Consider the following 9,581-nt stretch of genomic DNA (forward strand, 5'->3'; position numbering starts at 1 on the left):
TCTTTGCATGCATGTGGATAATATCAAGTCACAACATTATACTTCAGGATGGATCTAAAAATGGTCTTTTTGACTGTGAATGCAACCTCTTTTTTTCCACTTTTTCATTTCCTGCATAGTATACAATTGTCTGATGCACTGTGGCCCATTCATCTCAGCTAGCTAATGGCTATATATTGACATATATAGAGAGAGATAGAGATAGATATATATATAGATATAGATAGATATAGATATAGATATACTCCATTTCTTTTCTAACAGTGTCCAATTTTCCTACATTCAAACTTCATATGTTCTGTGTTTCAATTATGAGTGGCTGTTTTCAACTATTCCTCCTCATTTTTGTATTTCCCAATATGAGGGCTCAACCTCCAGTGCTATTTATAATGGTCTAAGTGTGCTCTATCATTCATCAAGTTGTCAAAGCCTGTTAATTCTGAAGTGGATGGCCAATCCTTCCTACTTTCTCAAAAGGGAAGGACTCACTCAGCAGTTCTCAAGCTGAAGGAAATGAAGAACAAATTTAAGCCTCAAGTTGCAATCCTTAAAGATGCTCTGGATAAAACATTGAATGATCCAAGAAGCATCAAAAAAAGATGGAAAGAACACAGAATCATTGTATCGAAAAGAATTGGCTAGGACCTGCTCTTCCCTCACAAACTTCTTCTGCCCACAACCCAGATTCTGAAAAGTGATTGGCGAATGACGCCTTATGAGCAGAACCGGAAGTGAAGTCACTTTCTCCCCGGGGTGAAAGGTTAACGGAAGTACTGTTTCTTCCTTTTTGTTGTCGGTCTGGCTGGCAGCTGTCGAAATGGGCAAGTTCATGAAACCAGGGAAGGTGGTGCTGGTCCTGGCCGGACGTTACTCTGGACGCAAAGCTGTCATCGTCAAGAACATTGATGATGGCACCTCCGACCGCCCCTACAGCCACCTCTGGTAGCTGGAATTGACCGCTATCCCTGAAAAGTGACAACAACTGCCATGGGCAAGAAAAAAATTGCCAGGAGGTCAAAGATCAAGTCCTTTGTGAAAGTTTATAACTACAATCACCTCATGCCCACAAGGTACTCTGTGGATATCCCCTTGGACAAAACCGTTGTTAACAAGGATGTCTTCAGAGACCCTGCTCTTAAACGCAAGGCAAGGTGGGAAGCCAAGATGAAGTTTGAGGAGAGGTACAAGAAAGGCAAAAACAAGTGGTTCTTCCAGAAGCTGAGATTTTAAATCTTCAATTTCAGTCATTAAAAATACCCCCCAAAATCCTAGTGTCTGCTGCATGTGTTATTAGTCTAAGAATCATTTGTGGGGTTCATGGCATTGGGTGATGGAAAATATAAAATAAAGTTAAAACTATTGCGAGACTTGAAAAAAAAAAAAGAATTGGCTGACAGCAGAACCATTTTATGTAGTAACATGTGATCACTGGCCAATGGTAATGAAAGAAGTTCAAGCCTGAAGGAATTAGCAAAATCTAAGCTCGCCCCCACCCCCAAAAAAAGGATACCAATTGATTTTTTTTTCAACTAACAGAGCAGCCCTGGGCATGCTCACCAGTCTGTGCCAAGATACGTGGAAGAGAGCTACCCAGCCAACTGACTATAATAGATCCATATTTGTTCCCATTCTCAAGAAAGGAGATCCAACAGAATGTAGAAATTATCGGCTATCACATGCAAGCAAAATATTGCTGAAGATCATCCAAAAATGGCTAGAACAGTACATTGACAGAGAACTACCAGAAATTCAAGCTGGATTTAGAAGAAGCAGTGACACTAAAGATATTCATTGCTGCTACCAGATCTTGGCAGAAACCCAACAACTTTAGAAGAATATCTATCTGTGTTTTCCTGACTATGCAAAGTCATTTGGCGATATAGATCATAAAAAACTATGGGTAATATAAAGAATAATGGAAATTCTAGAGTATTTAACCATACTCATATGAAACTCACACCTAAACCAAGAAGCTGTTGTCTGAATAGAACAAGGAAATGCTATATGGTTTAAAACCAAGAGAGGTGTGCATCAGGTCTATAGCCTTTCTCCATACCTATTCAATCTGAGCAGACCACTTGAGGAGCTGATCTCTGTGGGAAAAATATGGCATCAGGATCAGAGGAAGATTTATAACCTGCATTGTGGAGATGACACAATCTTGCTTGCTGAAAGTAAGGAGGATTTGAAACACTTGTTGCAAAAGATGAAAGACCACAACCTTCAATATTGATTGCATCTCAACATCAAGAAGACAAAAACTTCTCACTACTGGACAATACGCAACATCATGATAGATGGAAAAAAGACTGAAATAGCCAACAACTATATATATGTATGTCTAGGTATATATGTATATATACATCCATATACACACATATACATATTCACATATATATGTACACATACATAAACATACACACACACACACACACATATATATATATATATACACACACACACACACGTATGTAAATACTTATAAGAACCGCTGCAAAGGATCTTTTTTTTTACTATACTAGTTTATTTACAAGATTCTAATACATTGTTTTCCAGACGAGATTCTTCCAATCTCTCTCACCCCACTCACCCATTCAAATTGTACGTTCCCCATGATTAATCACCTCCTTCACCCCCATACCCTCATCCCTCTGCTTCCCCCCTCCCCCCTCCCCTAGATCCTCGTACTCATTCTACAATAATGGTTTTATACAGTATTTGTCCACATTGGATCTCTTTAAAGTAATAAAGATCACTTTATAGCCTATGGTTACCTGATCCAAGCCACAGTATTTTCAGTTGCCTCATATGCATGTGGAAGTTAGATTACGAATAAGGATGACCTGATTCCTTTGACAAAAAAAATTGATGCCTTTAAATTGTAGTGGCAAAAAATAATAAATATACCATGAACTGCCCCAAAACTCAAACAAATCTATCCTGGGAAGAGTGCAGACAGAATGCTGTTTAGAAGTGAGATAATGAGAGCTTATCTCAATCTCTAGATATGTTACCAATAAGGACAAGATTTTTAGAAAGACATCACGGTTGGTAAAATAGAGAGTGAGCAAAAGGGAGGAAGACCCATAGTGGTTGCACAATAGGCTCCAGAGCCGGGGGGGATTGTGAGGATGGTGCAGGATTAGTGCACATATGGTCACCAGGGGTCACAGACAACTCGATAGGACCAAACTAGATAGATGATAGATAGATAGATAGATAGATAGATAGATAGATAGATAGATAGATATCTGTTGATAGATATGTCAATCTATGTACCTCATTACTTTATAAACTCTATCACAAAGAGAAAGAGTCTAGTACAAATTAATAAATAGATAAGCTGAGTGATGAGAAAGACAAGAAAGAGAATAATAGTTCATTGTAATTAGACCCTGGGTGAGATAGATTGACACAGTAACTGGAGTAATTGGGGTAGGTGTGTCAGAGACAGTGAGGCTGGCTCAGGATAGAACAGGGTTCAGAGCTGTTGTGCAGAAGGTTGCTATGAGTCACAATCTAGTTGACAGCACATAACAACAACAACAACAACAAATCTATTGTAATTAATCCTATAAAACAAAATAGCTGCTGATGAGTGAATGAAAAACTAAATCATTTTACAAACTTTCAAGTTTTTTAAAAGAGAAAAGAATAAACTCTATCCTTATCTTCCTTTTACCTCCAGTTCACATGTTAACCTTTTGCAGGTATAGAAAACAGAGGAGGAAGAAGATACCTATACGCAAAGCTGAGCAATTCAGAACAAGAGAATGCGTGTAAGTCAACTGCAGGGTAAGAAAAGAAAACCAACCCTGTTGCTTCATGACCAGTGTAGCATGTCTAGTCTGCTTAATGCTGGCACGCAGTCTCACATTCACCGCCAATTCCCCACTTACGAGTAGGCAACATTCCAAAAAGCTTATTTATCAGCACTCACTAAATGGTGATGACTATTATTATTAGAGGAACACCTGTGCTAGAGTTAATATGAAACAGTTCTGAAGGTGTAATCTCTAGCAGCTCTGTGCTGTGGAAGATGTGGATCAATATCATGGAGATCAGGGCACTAGGGTTCCATGTGCCAAGACGACTGCAGTAGTGTAACCATCTAAAGACCCAGGACTTTCAATGGAAGTCTGTGCTTCCAAGCTTATCTTCTCTCCATTAGTTAAAAACTCAGACTAGAAACTAAAAAGGTGATGATAGCAGGAAGAGAATGGTAGGACAGGGCAAAGTACAAAGTTTCCTTTCTTTATAGTCTAAATGAATGATACCCCTGTGGCAGACTCTAAGTTCCCAGGGAGTTAGGTCATGTATGAAAAGTAAAAGAGTGTGGTCCCTGTCTGGAAACCAGTCACAGACAGCTCCTGTTTTGCTACCCAGCACCACTTTCTCCCTTTTAAGGACAGTAGTTTTTCTTCAGTATCTAACCTCCGGTATTCTCTGTGCACCCAGGTCAGGTGAGCTGACAATATGTGGGCAGATGAGTGACTTGGCCCTTGCAAATTGAAGTCTTAAGAATGGGTTCATAAATTGGGGTGGGAGCTTCCGCCGGTGCTTGATGTGGGGCTTGTGGGTACCCTTGATCATGGGGTCATTGTTGGTGCCTCGTTGTTGACACCTGGGCCGCAGAAATCATGAATTTACTTAAAGTGGTAGGTGACCACTGAGTTCATTTGCTCGTCCCTGTAGGATTCTTGCTTGGATGTTGTCTAGACAGAAGGAACGATGAAAAACTTGCCTTCTGGAACAAGAGTATGGTATTTAAAAGAGAATTGAGAGCCAATGAAGAAGTTACTTGAAAGTAAAGGCTGTGGCTAAATTATAAAATGTTTGCATTTCTTAAATTGTGAGAAACATAAATGACACTTATTATTTGAAAAAATAAATTGGCATATGACCAAATTTGGATCAATGAGAATCAGAATTGGTACTTTGGCAGAACAGTTACAAAATCATTTACTTGTTGGCTTGCTAAGATGGTAGCATGTAGTGGTTATCTTTAACTCCCTGTTGAGAGGAGCTAGTCTGAAAATTAAGCTCTCCTGGGATAAGACACGGGGTTGGAATGACATTAGAGCAGCATATCTCAGTCTTGTTCCACAAATGATTGCTAATAATCAATGAGCATCTTAAGTACTTCAGCCTTCTCATGATTTGGGGGTAGCTCTTAGTGTTCTTGTTAGTAGCAAAGAAGCTGAAGACAGCCTTTATCTCACCTCTTATTGAGTTGAGATTTTATTACGATTTTGACCTAATGTCTTTGCTGCAAAATTTTCTTTATTCTTTCTCCAGATGGTCAGTTATGTCCTTTTAAGTTAATATTTCCATTAACCTGACTCAGCATGCCAATGACAGGATCAGACTTAATAGTGAAGTGTCATTGTTTAAGAAAGCCCCTTACCAACAGAGCGCCCCACATGGAATGCATAATAGCTCTGAACCCTGCTGTATCCTGAGCCAATCTGTGTCTCTGACACACCTATCCCCACCTAAAGCTCCATGACACTGGATATATTTCCTGTCACTGAGCTTCAAGACAAGTCAGCCTCCCAAGATCACACAGCTCATATGTGACATAAATTGGGGGGGGGTAGATTTTGACATGAGCACAGCAAACTACAACACTTTTCTAGCCTCTCTGGTAGATATTAGGAGATTTGGTAGACTAGCAAGTAGGGAAGTGAGCTGCCAACACAAAGGCAGACAGTTTGAATCCACCAGAAGTTCCATGGGTGAAAGTTGGAAAATTTCCTTCTGTGCCATTTTATAGCCTCTGAAAATCCACTGGAGGGTCAGCCGTGAGATAGTTCCAAATTGACGACATTGAGCTGAGCTGACTGTTGTTGCTGTTAGGTGCCATCAAGTGTCGACTATGACTGAGAGTGACTCTATGCAGTCAAATACTCTGTCCCTGATCTATACTCCGCTATAGTGACCCTATGAACAATAACTTTGAACCCTGCCCTATATTGAGCCAAGCTCACAGCCTCTGACACACCTGCTCCCATTGCCACGGCTACTGTATCAATCCGTCTCCTTCAGGCTCATCCTCTCCTCCACAAACCCTCCACCCTTCCAAGCATGATGCCCTTCTCCAAGGACTTATCCCTCCTTGCAACATGCTCAAAGTGTATGAGACCGAACTTCATGATTCTTGCCTCCAAGGAGCAGCTTAGTTTCATCCTCTTCAGGACAGACCTGTTTTTTTCTCTTGGCAGCCCATCATATGTTCCATAGTCTTCTCCTGTATTACAGCTCAGAAAAGGCTTGGATTCTTCTGTTGTCGTCCTTATTCATTGTCAGGCTCTCAGATGTGTAGCAAGTAATTGAGTAGACCATGGCTTAGATCAGGTACACTTTAGTCTCTAGACTGGCACTGTTGCCCTTCAACACTCTGGAGAGGTCCCTCACAGGAGACTTTCCCAAAGCAACTCGTCTTTTGATTTCCTGTCTACTGGTGCCAAGAGTGTTGATTGTGGACCAGAGCAAGAAAAAAATTATTAACAGCCTCAATCTCTCCTTCATCCTTCATGGCCAGTAGAGATTAATTTGCTAGAATATCTTAGCTATCCTCTGTGTCTCACTTTCATTCAATTTTGACCACGGAGTGAGTGTTTTCCAGAAGATTATTTCAAGTGTAACCAAATCACACAAGAAGGACTGAATCAAATCCAGACTTCCTTCAAAGCATAATATCATAGAATTTCAGGGGTTTTCCCACTGGTAAAATAAATGTAATAAAGAGTTTGATTCTTGTGTGTGTTTGATTGCTGAGAGCTTTTAAGGCCAACCTTAAACTTTTCCCTTTCTGCCCCACACGCACAAACACTGACAAGAAAACCTGCATGCTTCTTCCACTGGAGGTGAAAGAAGTCCAAGTCACTCACAGGAAATCTCACCCTGGCCCCACCCTCTATCATGAAAACCCCAAGCTAGTTTCTTTTCCTTGTTTTCTGTCATTTCCAGAAGCTCTTGAGTGCACCTCACTCTCTTGAGAAAGTCTTATTATGTGTTTAGCAAACCTTTTCGGATGGACCTTCTAGCATGGTACCTTGGCCTTGACCTTTGAGTGGAGCTCTGGACAGAGCATTATCTTGTGCTTCTGCAGAACATTTGTAACAATGGGAAATAATCCTAACTGCCTTCAGGAACTATCAGCGTTTGAGATCATGTGATAAAGTTCAGTGCTTTATAAAGTTCAGTGCTTTATAGAGTCACCTTTGTAGTTCTGTTCTGCTGAGTTGGATCCAACTCATAGCTGACCCTCCAGTGGATTTTCAGGGGCTGTAATTTGAACCTCCTACCTTCGGGTTGGCAGCACAGCTCCTTATCACTAGACCACCAGAGCTCCCTTTATAATTATGTGTTGTTGTTGTTGTTGTTGTTGTTATGTGTCACTGAGTTGACTATATCTCAGAGCGACCCTGTAAACAGTGGTTCTGAACCTTGCCCTATCCTAAGCCAGTCTCACTGTCTCCAATACACCTGATCTCATTGCCACAGTCACAGTGTCAGTCTATCCCATCCAGGGTCTTCCTCTCCTGTGCTGACCTGAGGTGCCATAAAGTGATGATAAAAATGAAAGGAGTTCAACACTGTAAAGCGCTTAGAACAATATCCAGCTTTAAAACATTTTGAAAACACTTAAATCTTTGACACAATAAAGCATAGAGCCCTTGTTGTAATTATTTCTGCTAATATGTGATCAGGAAGCTAGAGTGACCTGGTAGTAGAAAGCTACACTGACCAAAGGCACACAGTTCAAATCCACCAGCTGCCTCTTGGAAGAAAGATGGGCAATCTTCTCCCATGCTGGTTAAAGCCTCAGAAAATCTACTGAAGTTTCAGCTATAAGTCAACTCAAAGGTAAAGGAAAGGGTAAGTGGATGTATGATCAATAATATAAAGTTTGTGTTTTAAAGACAATTCACAGCTGATATTTAAAATGGCATCTAAGAAGCAATTCCTTGATGTCATGGATTGAATTGCATTCCGCCTAAAGGCCATGACTCACAGTACTGTGTAGTTCTCCTGTGTGCTGTAAATGCTAACTTGTGGGATGGAGACAGCAATGCCATATCTCTGTTATAGCAGCACTAGATAACTAATGTGGACAGGTTCCTCCTGTTTGATGTTCTGCCTCTGAAAACCTGCTTGACGGTCAGCTGTGGGCTGGTTCTGACTCTACAGTCCATAACAACAACAGCAATGAAAACTAAGATGCTTAGAATATGAAACACGGCCCCCTTTAAGCCCATTTATGAAGAAATGTTCTGATTTCTGATATCAAGCCTATGAGTTTAGGTCTGAATATGTATGTTGGAAAGAAAATGCATTTATGTTCATCCACAGTTGTTCAAAGAGTTCTAAAAGTACAGTGATTAAAAATCCAAGGACAGAGTTCAGAGTTGTTGTTCATAAGGTCGCTATGAGTTGTACTCAGCTTGGTGGCACCTACCACCTAACAACATTCACTCAGTGGAGAGCTATGATAGCCTAGTGGGTAAGGGGTTGTGCTGCTACCCCAAAGGCAGGTGGTTCAAATCCACCAGCTCTTCTATGGGAGAAAGTTGGGCAATCTCCTTCTGTGTCATTTACAGCCTCTGAAAACCTGCTGGAGGGTCAGCTTTGAGTTAGTTCTGAATGAACAACATATAACAACAATATTCACTCAATGGAATTTGAGAAAGTATCTAATTGCACTTTTTTAAGCCTCCAAGGATTTTCTTCTAGATATCACCAACTCATCTAGAGGTAATAGATTTATGAGCAGCCTCAAAATAAACCCTGATATAAACCAACCATGGCAGGTACAGATTCATGTTTCAATTATTATCCTCCTTTGTTTAAGTTAAATGTGTATTTATTGCACCTTTTGAGTTTGGTTTAAACTAGCCTATAATCTTTTCTTTTAACATAAACTTTTTATTCTATACTAGTTTTCTTAAAAAGTTGGTATACATTGTTTTTCACACTGATCTTTCATATTTCCTTAGCCCAACCCTCCCTCTACCTATCAAATTGTGCGACCCTATGATTTTGACCCCCACTCATCCTCACCCTTGTGCTCCCCTCCCAGCCCCCTCTGGATCCTCTTACATATATATTTTTTTCAAAAATGATCTTATAAAATATTTGCCCTTATGGGACTGAATTAGTTCACTTAGCATAATGCTCTCCAGTCGCTCCCAAGTTAGGTAGTGACTTACAAAATCATTGCTCCTGTGTGCTGTATAGAATTCCATCATGTGAATGTACAATAATTTCTCAATGCATTCTATCTTGGTTGGACTTTTGGGCCCTTGCCATGTTCTTGCGATGGTGAATAATGCTGCTTTGAACATTGGTGTACAAGTCTCCGTGTGTCTTATATCAAATGCATGTCTATGTCTAACGATTAAGTACTTATGACTTGAAGGATGAATGCAAGACCTCAGTGGCGTCAATGAGAAGGAATACGGAGCAATTCAGAGAGAATATACTAAAGGCTTAGAGACTTTACTGACAGCTCTTGAGGGTAATAAGGGGGGGAAACCCATCTTAAGAACAGAGATTTTAAAAAAAAGAACAGAGAT

General features: G+C 40.3%; 1 pseudogene; it reads left to right on the top strand.

Annotated features, from left to right (window-relative positions):
• Positions 1–817: 817 nt before the first annotated feature.
• Positions 818–1,230, top strand: LOC102848126 (annotated as a pseudogene).
• Positions 1,231–9,581: the final 8,351 nt, after the last annotated feature.

This window comes from Elephantulus edwardii, unplaced genomic scaffold, assembly GCF_000299155.1.
Source record: "Elephantulus edwardii isolate Elephantulus edwardi_28Jun2011 unplaced genomic scaffold, EleEdw1.0 scaffold00068, whole genome shotgun sequence".
Lineage (NCBI taxonomy): Eukaryota > Metazoa > Chordata > Mammalia > Macroscelidea > Macroscelididae > Elephantulus > Elephantulus edwardii.